A 10,123-nucleotide genomic window follows, 5' to 3' on the forward strand; every position below is an offset into this window, starting at 1 on the left:
TCACCATAGGCCTCAACATGCTCCCAAATATCCCTTCACAGATTCTACAATAAAACAGTGTTTCCGAACTCCTGAATGAAAAGAAATGTTTAACCCTGTGAGATGAATGAATACATCACTAAGTTGTTTCACAGATAACTTCCTTCTAATTTTTATCCTGGGATATGCGCTTTTTCACTTCTGGCCTCAATGAGCTCCCAAATATGCATTCTCAGATTCTACAAAAACAGTTTCCAAACTGCTGAATAAAAAGAAAGTTTTAATTCAGCAAGATGAATGCACACATCACAGAGTTGTTTCTCGGATAACTTCTTTCTAGTTTTTATCTGAATATATTTCCTTTTTCACCATAGGCCTCAATGTGTTCCCAAATATCTCTTTGTTGATTCTACAAAAACAGTGTTTGCAAACTGATGAATCCAAGAAAAGTTTTAAATCTGTAAGATGAATGCACACATGGCAAAGCAGTTTCTCAGAAAGCTTCTTTCTAGTTTATATCTGAAGATATTTTTCTTTTCTCTATAGGCCTCAATTCACTCACAAGTATCCCTTAAAAGATTCTACAAAAACAGTGTTTCCAAACTACTGAAAGAAAATAAAAGTTTAACTCTGTGAGATGAATGCACACATCACAAATCAGTTTCTCAGATAACTTCCTTCTACTTGTTATCTTGGGATATCCTCTTTTTCTCCATGGGCCACAATGAGCTCTCAAATGTCCATTCACTGAATGGACCAAAACAATATTTTCAAAATGCTGAATCCAAATAAAGATTTAACTCTGTGAGATGAATACCCAGATTACAAGGCACTTTCTCAGAAAGTTTCTTTCTAGTTTTTATATGAAAACTTTCCTTTTTCCCATAGGCCTTAATGCACTCCCAAGTATTCCTTCACAGATTCCAGAAAACGGTGTTTCTAAACTGCTGAATGAAAAGAAAGTTTAAATTATGGGAGGTGAATGCAAACATCACAAAGCAGTTTCTCTGATAGCCACCTTCTAGTTTTTATCCTGGGATATTGACTTTTTCACAGTTGGTCTCGATGAACTCCCAAATGTCCATTCACCAATGGACAAAAACTGTGTTTCCAAATCGTAGAATCAAAAGAAAGTTTTAACTCTGCGAGATAAATCCAGACATCAGAAAGTAGTTTCTCAGAAAGCTTCTTTCTACTTTTTATTTGAAGGTATTTTCTTTTTCACCATAGGATACAATGTGCTTTCAAATATCCCTTTGTAGTTTCTACCAAAGCAGTGATTCCAACTTGCTCAATGAAAATAAAGGTTTACTTCTGCGAGATGGATTCACACATCAAAAAGTGGTTTCTCAGATAGCTTTCTTCTAGTTTTTATCCTGGGATATTCACTTTTTGCCATTGGCCTCAATGTGATCCCAAAAGTCAATTTGCAGAATGGACCAATAAAGTGTTTCCAAATTGCTGAATCCAAAGAAAAGTTTAACGCAGTGAGATGAAAGCACACATCACAAATCAGTTTCTCAGGAAGCTTCTTTCTGGTTTTTATATGAAGATATTTCCTTTTCCACTGTAGGTTTCAATGTGCTCCCAAACATCGATTTGCAGATTCTACAAAAGCAGTATTTCCAAACTGCTGTAAGAAAAGAAAGGTTTAACACTGGGAGATGAATGCATACATCACAGAGCGATTTCTCAGATAGTTTCCTTCTAGTTTTCATCATGGGATATTCACATTTTCACCATGGGCCTCAATGAACTCCCAAATGTCCATTCGCAGAAGGACATAAGCAGTGTTTCCAAACTGCTGAATCCAAAGAAAAGTTCAACTCTGTGTGGTGAATGCACACATCACAAAGCAGTTTCTCTGAAAGCTTCTTTCTATGTTTTATCTGAAGATACTTTCTTTTTCACCACAGGCCTCAACACCCTCCAAAATATCGCTTTGTAGATTTTACGAAAACAGTGTTTCCAAACTGCTGGATGAAAGAAAAATTTAACTCTGTGAGATGAATTCACACATTACAAAGCGGTTTCTCAGACAGCTTCCTTCCAGTTTTTATCCTGGGATATTCACTTTTTCACCATTGGCCTCTATGAGCTCCCAAATGTCCATTCATAGAATGGAGAAAAATATTGTCTCCCAACTGCTGAATACAAAGAAAGTTTTAACTTTGAGAGATGAATGCACTCACTACAAAGCACTTTCTCAGAAAGTTTCTTTGTAGCTTTTATTGGTAGAGATTTCCTTTTTAACCTTAGGCCTCAATGCGCTACAAAATATCCCCACACAGATTCTACAAAAACAGTGTTTCCCAATGGGTGAATGAAAATACAGTTTTACCTCTGTGAGATGAATGTACACATCACAAAGCAGTTTCTCAAGTAGCTTGCTTCTAGTTGTTATCCTGGGATATTCACTTTTTTGTCATAGGTCTCAATGAGCTCTCAAATGTCCATTCAGAGAATTGACAAAAACAGTGCTTCCAAACTGTTGAATCCAAAGAATGTTTTACTCTAAGAGATGCAAACACACATCACAAAGCAGTTTCTCTGAAATCTTCTTTCTAGTTTTTATCTGAAGATATTCCCTTTTTCACCATAAGTCAACGCACTCCAAACTATTCCTTCTCAGATTCTACCAAAATAGTGTTTCCAAACTGCTGAATGGAAAGAAAAGTTTAACTCTGTGAGATGAATGCACACATAGCAAAGTGGTTTGTCAGGTAGCTTCCTTCTACTTTTTACCCTGGGATAATCCCTTTTTCGCCATTGGCCCCAGTGAGCTACCAAACGTCCATTCTCAGAATGGACAAAAACAGTGTTTCCAAACTGCTGAATCAAAACAATGTTTTAACTCTGTTAGTTGAATGCAAACATCACAAAGCAGTTTCTCAGAAAGCTTCTTTTTACTTTTTACCCAAAGATATTTTGTTTTTCACCACAGGACTCAATGAGCTCCCATATATCCCTTCACAGATTCTACAAAACCAGTGTCTTCAAACTGTTGAATGAAAAGGAAGCTTTAATTCTGAGAGATGAATGCACACATCAGACAGCCATTTCTCAGATAGCTTCCTTCTAGTTTTTATCCTTGGATATTCACTTTTTTGCTATTGGCCTCAATGAGTTCTCAAATATCCATTCACAGAATTAACCAGAACAGTGTTTCCAAAATGCTGATTCCAAAGAAAGGTTTATCAATGTGAGATGAATGTGCACATCACAAAGCCATTTTTCAGAAAGCTTCTATCTAGTTTTTATCTGAAAGTATTTCCTTTCTCATCATATTACAATGCACTCCCAAATATGCCTTCACAGATTCTACAAAAACAGGGTTTCCAAACTGGTCAATGAAAAAAAAAGGTTTAAACCTGTGAGATGAATGCACACAACACAGAGCAGTTTCTCAGAGAGATTCCTTATAGATTTTATCTTGGAATATTCACTTTTCCGGAATTTGCCTCAATGGGTTGTGAAAAAAACTGTGTTTCCAAACTGATGAATGCAAAGAAAGGTTTAAATCTGTTAGATGAATGGACACATCATAAAGCAATTTCTCAGAAACATTCTTGCCATTGGCCTCAGTGAATTCTCAGGAGGCCTTTCACATAATGGACAAAAAATGATGTTTCCAAACTGCTGAATCCAAAGAAAGGTTTAACGTTTAACTCTGAGAGACTAAGGTACGCTTTACAAAGCAGTTTCTCAGAAAGCTTCTTTCTACTTTTTGTTTGAAGATATTTCTTTTTCACCATAGGCCACAATGCGCTATTAAATATCCCTTCACAGATTCTATGAAAACAGTATTTCCAAACTGCTGAATGAAAAGAAAGGTTTAACACTGTGAGATTAATGCACACATAACAAAGCGATTTCTCAAATAGCATCCTTCTAGCTTTTATCATGGGATATTCACTTTTTCACCTTTGGCCTCAATGAGCTCCCAAATGTCCATTCGCTAAATGGACAAATACAGGGATTCCAAATTGCGGAATCCAAACAAAGTTAACTCTGTGAGACGAATACCCACATCACAAAGCAGTTTCTCAGAAAACTTCCTTCTACTTTGTATCTGAGAATAACTTTTTTTTCACTATAGTCATCAATGCCCTCCTAAATATCCGTTCACGGATTCCACAAAAACAGTGCTTCCTAACTGCTGAATAAAAAAAGATTTAAATCTACGAGATGAATGCACACACATAACAAAGTGATTTCTCAGATCACTTCCTTCTACTTTTTATCCTGAGATATTTGTTTTTTCACCCTAGGCCTCAATGAGCTCCCAAATGTCCATTTGCAGAATGGATAAAAACAGTGTTTCCAAACTGCTGAATCCACATACAGGTTTAGCTATGTGAGAGGAATGCACATATCACAATGCAGTGGCTCAGAAAGCACCTTTGTAATTTTAATTGGAAGATATTTTGTTTTTAACCATGTTCTTCAATGCGCTCCCAAATATCCCTCCACAGATTCCACAAAAACAGTATTTGAAATCTGCTAAATGAAAAGACTTATTTATCTCTGTGAAATGAATGCGCACATCACAAAACGGTTTCTCAGATTGTTTCCTTCAAGGTTTTATCCTGGGATCTTCGCTTTTTTGCCATTGACCACAATGAGCTACCAAATACCCTTTCGCAGAATGGACAAAAACTGTGTTTTCAAACCACTGAATCCAAAGAAAGTTTTATGTCTTTGAAATGAATGCATACATCACAAAGCAGTTCCTCAGTAACCCCTTTCTAGTTTCTATCTGCAGGTATTTCTTTTTCACCATAGGTCTCAATGGGTTACCAATTATCTCTTTGGAGATTATTCAAAATCAGTGTTTCCAAATTGCTGAATGAAAGGAAATGCTTAACTCTCCACGATGAATGCACACATCTCAATGTGGTTTCTCAGAGGGCTTCCTTCTGGTTTTTATCCTGGGATATTCAAGTTTTCAAAATTGACCTCAAGGAGCTCCCAAATATCCATTTACTGAATGGACAAAAACAGTGTTTCCAAACTGCTGAATGAGAAGTTTAAATCTGCAAGTTGAATGCACACATCACAAAGTTTTTTCTCAGACAGCTTCCTTCTACTTTTCATCCTGGGATATTTCCTTCTGTGCCATTCACCTCAATTAACTCCCAACAGTGTTTCCAAATGGCAGAATCAAAATAAAGTTTTAACTCTGTGAGATGAATGCACACATCAAAGAGCAATTTCTCAGAAAGCTTCTTTCTAGTTTTTATCTGAAGATGTTTCCTTTTTCACCATAGGCTTCAATGTGCTCCCAAATATTCCTTTGCAGATTCTGCAAAAACAGTGTTTCCAAACTGCTAAATGAAAGAAAAGGTTTAACTTTGTGAGGTGAATGTACACTTCACAAAACAGTCTCTCAAATAGCTTCCTTCTGTTTTTTATTTTGGATATTCACTTTTTCACCTTCGGCCTCAGTGAGTACCCAAATATCCATTCACAGATCAGACAAAAACTGTGTTGTCAAACTTCTGAATGCATAGAAAGGATGAACTCTGTGAGATGAACACACATATCACAAAGCAGTTTCTCAGAAAACTTCTTTCTAGTTTTTATCTGAGGATATTTCCTTTTTCTCCATAGGTAGGAATGCACTCCCAATTATCCATTCACAGATTCTACAAATCAATGTTTCCAAACTGAAAGGAAAGGTTGAACTCTGGGAGACGAAGGCACACATCATAAAGTGTTTCTCAGATAGCTTCCTTCTGGTTTTTATCCTGGAATATTCGCTTTTTCACCATTGGCCTCGATGCACTACAAAATGCCCTTTTGTAGACTGGACAAAAATAGTGTTTCCAAACTTCTGAATGCATAGAAACGATGAACTCTGTGGGATAAATGTACACATCACAAAGCAGTTTCTCAGAAAGATTCTTTCTAGTTTTTATCTGAGAATTTCATTTTTCACCACAGGCCTCAATGTGCTCCCAAATATCCCATTGCAGATTCTACCAACACAGTGTTTCCAATTTGCTAAAAAAAAAAAAAAAAAAAAATAGAGGTTTAACTCTGTTAGATGAATGTGAACATCCCAAAGTGGCTTCTCAGATAGCTTCCTCCTAGTTGTTACCCTGAAATATTCAGCTTTTTCACCTTTGGCCACAAGGAGCTCCCAAATACCCATTCAGAGAATGGACAAAAAATGTGTTTCCAAACTGCTGAATCGAAAGAAAGTATTAACTCTGTGTGATTAATACACACATTGCAAAACAGTTTCTCAGAAAGCTTCTTTCTAGTTTTTATCTGAAGATATTTTCTTTTTCACCATAGAACTCAATGCACTCCCAGATATCCCTTCAAAGATTCTACAAAAGCGGTTTCCAAACTGCTGAAATAAAGGCAAGGTTTAAATCTATGAGATGAATGCATACATCACAAAGTGGTTTCTCCAATAGCTTCTTTCTAGTTTTTATCCTGGAATATTCACTTTTTCACTTTTAGCCTCAAAGAGCTCCCAAATGTCCATTTGCAGCATGGACAAAAACAGTGATTCCAAAGTGCTGAATTCAAAGAAACGTTTAAGGTTTAACTCTGTGAGATGAATGCACACATCACAAAGCAGTTTCTCAGAAAGCTTCTTTCCAGTTATTATCTGAAGATATTTCCTTTTTCACCATAGGCCTCAATGTTCTTCCTAATATCCTTTCACAGATACTACAAAATCAGAGTTTCAAAACTGCCAAATGAAAGGGAATATTTAATGCTGTGGGATGAATGTGCACATCACAATGTGATGTCACAGATAGTTTCCTTCTAGTTTTGAACCTGGGATATTTGCTTTTTTTGCTGATGACCTCAATGAGCTCCCAAATGTCCATAAAAACAGTGTTTCCAAACTGATGAATAAAAAGAAAGTTTTAACTCTGTGAGATGAATGCATACATCACAAAGTAGTTGCTCAGAAAGCGTCTTTCTAGTTTTTAATCAGAAGATACTTTGTTTTTCACCATATTCCTCAATGCACTTCCAATTATCCCTTCACAGATTCTACAAAAACAGTGTCTGAAATCTGCTGAATGAAAAGAGCTGTTTAACACTTCGAAATGAATGCACACAACACAAAGCAGTTTCTCAGAAAGCTTCTTTCTAGTTTTTATCTGGATATTTTCGTTTTCACCATAAGCCTCACTGCACTTGCCAATATCCCTTAGCAGATTCTACAAAAACAGTGATTCCAAACTACCGAATGAAAAGAAAGGTTTAACTCTGTGAGATCAATACACACATCATAAAGTGGTTTCTCAGATAGCTTCCTTCTAGTTTTTATCCTGGGATATTGCCTTTGTCACCGTTACCCTCAGAGCACTCCCAAATTTCCATTTGCAGAAGAGACAAAAACAGTGTTTCCAAACTGCTGAATAAAAGGAAGGTTTAATTTTGTGAGATGAATGTGCACATCACAAAGTCGTTTATCACAAAGCTTCTTTCTTGCTTTTATCTGAAAATATTTTCTTTCTCCCCATAGGCTTCAAAGTGCTCCCAAATATTCCTTTGTAGTTTCTACCAAAACAGTGTGTCCAAACTGCTGAATGAAAAGAAGGTTTTAAATCAGCGAGGTGAATGTATACATCACAAAGTGGTTTACCAGATAACTTCCTGCTAGTTTTTATGCTGGGACATTTGCTTTTTCTACTTTGTCTCAAGGAGCTCCCAAATGTCCATTTTCAGAATGGACAAAAACAGTGTATCCAAACTGCTGAATCCAAAGAAAGGTTTAACTCTGAGATGAATACACACAACACAAAGCAGTTTCTCAGTAAGATTCTTTCTAATTTTTATCTGAAGATATTTTCTCTTTCACCATAGGCCTCACTGCACTCTCAAATATCCCTTAGCAGATCCTACAAAAACAGTGATTCCAAACTGCTGAATGAAAAAAAGTTTTACCTCTGTGAGATGAATGCACTCATTTTAAAAGTGGTTTCTCAGATATCTTTCTTCTAGTTTTTATTCTGAGATATTCACTTTGTCACCATTGCCCTCAATGAGCTCCCAAATTTTCATTCACAGAAAGGTCAATAAACAGTGTTTCCAAACTGCTGAATCATATGAAAGTTTTAAGTACGTGAGAGGAATGAACACATCACAAAGCAGTTTCTCAGAGAGCTTCTTTCTAGTTTTATCTGAAGTTATTATCTTTTTCATCATAGTAATCAATGCGTTTCAAAATATCCCTTCACAGATCTTACAAAAACCTTGTTTCCAAACTGCTGAATGAAAGCAAAGGTTTAACTCTGTGAGATGAAAGCACACATCACAAAACCGTTTCTCAGATAGGTTCTTCCTAGTTTTTATTCTCGCATATTCGTTCTTTTGCCATTGGCCTCAACATGCTTCCAAATGTCCATTTGAAGAATGGAGAAACACAGTATTTCCACTGCGGAATTCAAAGAAAACTTTAACCCTGTGAGACAAATGCACACATCACAAAGCAGTTTCTGAGAAAGTTTCTTTCTATTTTTTATCTCAAGGTTTTTCCTTTTTCACCATCAGCCTCATTGTGCTCCCAAATATTCCTTCGCAGATTTTACATAAACAGTGTTTCCAATCTGCTGAATGAAAAGAAAGTTTTAAATCTGTGAGATGAATGCACACATCACAAACTTGTTTCTCAGGTAGCTTCTGTCTAGTTTTTATCCTGGGATATTCGCTTTTTTGCCATTGGACTCAATGAGCTCCCAAATGTCCATTCACAGAATGGACAAAAACAGTGTTTCCAAACTGCTGAATCCAAAGAAAGTTTTAATTCTGTGAGATGAATGCACACAACACAAAGCAGTTTCTCAGAAAGTTGCTTTCTAGTTTTTATCTGAAGATAATTTCTTTTTCACCATAGGCCTCACTGCACTCTCAAATATCCCTTAGCAGATCTTACAAAAACAGTGATTCCAAACTGCTGAATGAAAAGAAAGGTTTACCTCTGTGAGATAAATACACACATCATAAAGTGGTTTCTCAGATAGCTTCCTTCTAGTTTTCATCCTGGGATATTCCCTTTGTTGCCATTACCCTCAGTGAGCTCCCAAATTTCCATTTGCAGAAGGGATTAAAACAGTATATTCCAACTGCTGAATAAAAGAAAGGTTTAACTCTATGAAATGAATGTGCACATCACAAAGCAGTTTATCAGAAAGCTTCTTTCTAGCTTTTATCTGAAGATATTTTCTTTTTCTCCATAGGCTTCAAAGGGCTCACAAATATTCCTTTGCAGTTTCTACCAAAACAGAGTTTGCAAACTGCTGAATGAAAATAAAGTTTTAAATCAGCGAGGTGAATGCATACATCAGAAAGTGGTTTATCAGATAGCTTACTGCTAGTTTTTATACTGGAATATTCACTTTTTCAACTTTGCCTTGAGGAGCTCCCTCATGTCCATTCACAGAATAGACAAAACTGTGTATCCAAACTGCTGAATCCAAAGAAAGGTTTAACTCTGTGAGATGAATGCACACAACACAAAGCAGTTTCTCTGTAAGACTCTTTCTAGTTTTTATCTGAAGATATTTTCGTTTTCACCATAGGCATCTATGTCCTCCCAAATATCCCGTCACAGGTCCTACAAAACAGTGATTCCAAACTGCTGAACGAAAATAAACTTTTAACTCTGTGAGATGGATGCTCGCATCATGAAGCAGTTTCTCAGATAGCTTCCTTCAATTTTTTTATCTTGGGATATTTTCTTTTTTAACCATAGGCCTCAAAGCGCTCAACTATCCCTTTGCACATTCTACAAAAACAGTGTCTTCAAACTGCTGAAGGCAAAGAAAGGTTTATCTCTGTGAGATGAATGCACACATCACAAAGTGGTTCCTCAGTTAGCTTCCTTCTAGTTTTTATCCTGGAGTATTTGCTTTTTCACAATTGGCCTCATTGAGCTCCCAAATGTCAATTCACAAAATGGAGAAACACAGTGTTTCCATCCTGTTGATTCCAATGTAATGTTAACTCTGTGAGATGAATGTACACATCACAAAGTAGTTTCTCAGAAAGCTTCTTTCTAGTTTTTGTCTGAAGATATGTTCTTTTTCACCATAGACCTCTATGCACTCCCAAAATCCTTCACAGATCCTAGAGAAGCTGTGTTTCCAAGATGCTGAATGAAAAGAAAGTT

This window comes from Mandrillus leucophaeus, unplaced genomic scaffold (genome assembly GCF_000951045.1).
Source record: "Mandrillus leucophaeus isolate KB7577 unplaced genomic scaffold, Mleu.le_1.0 Scaffold998, whole genome shotgun sequence".
Taxonomy (NCBI): Eukaryota; Metazoa; Chordata; class Mammalia; order Primates; family Cercopithecidae; genus Mandrillus; species Mandrillus leucophaeus.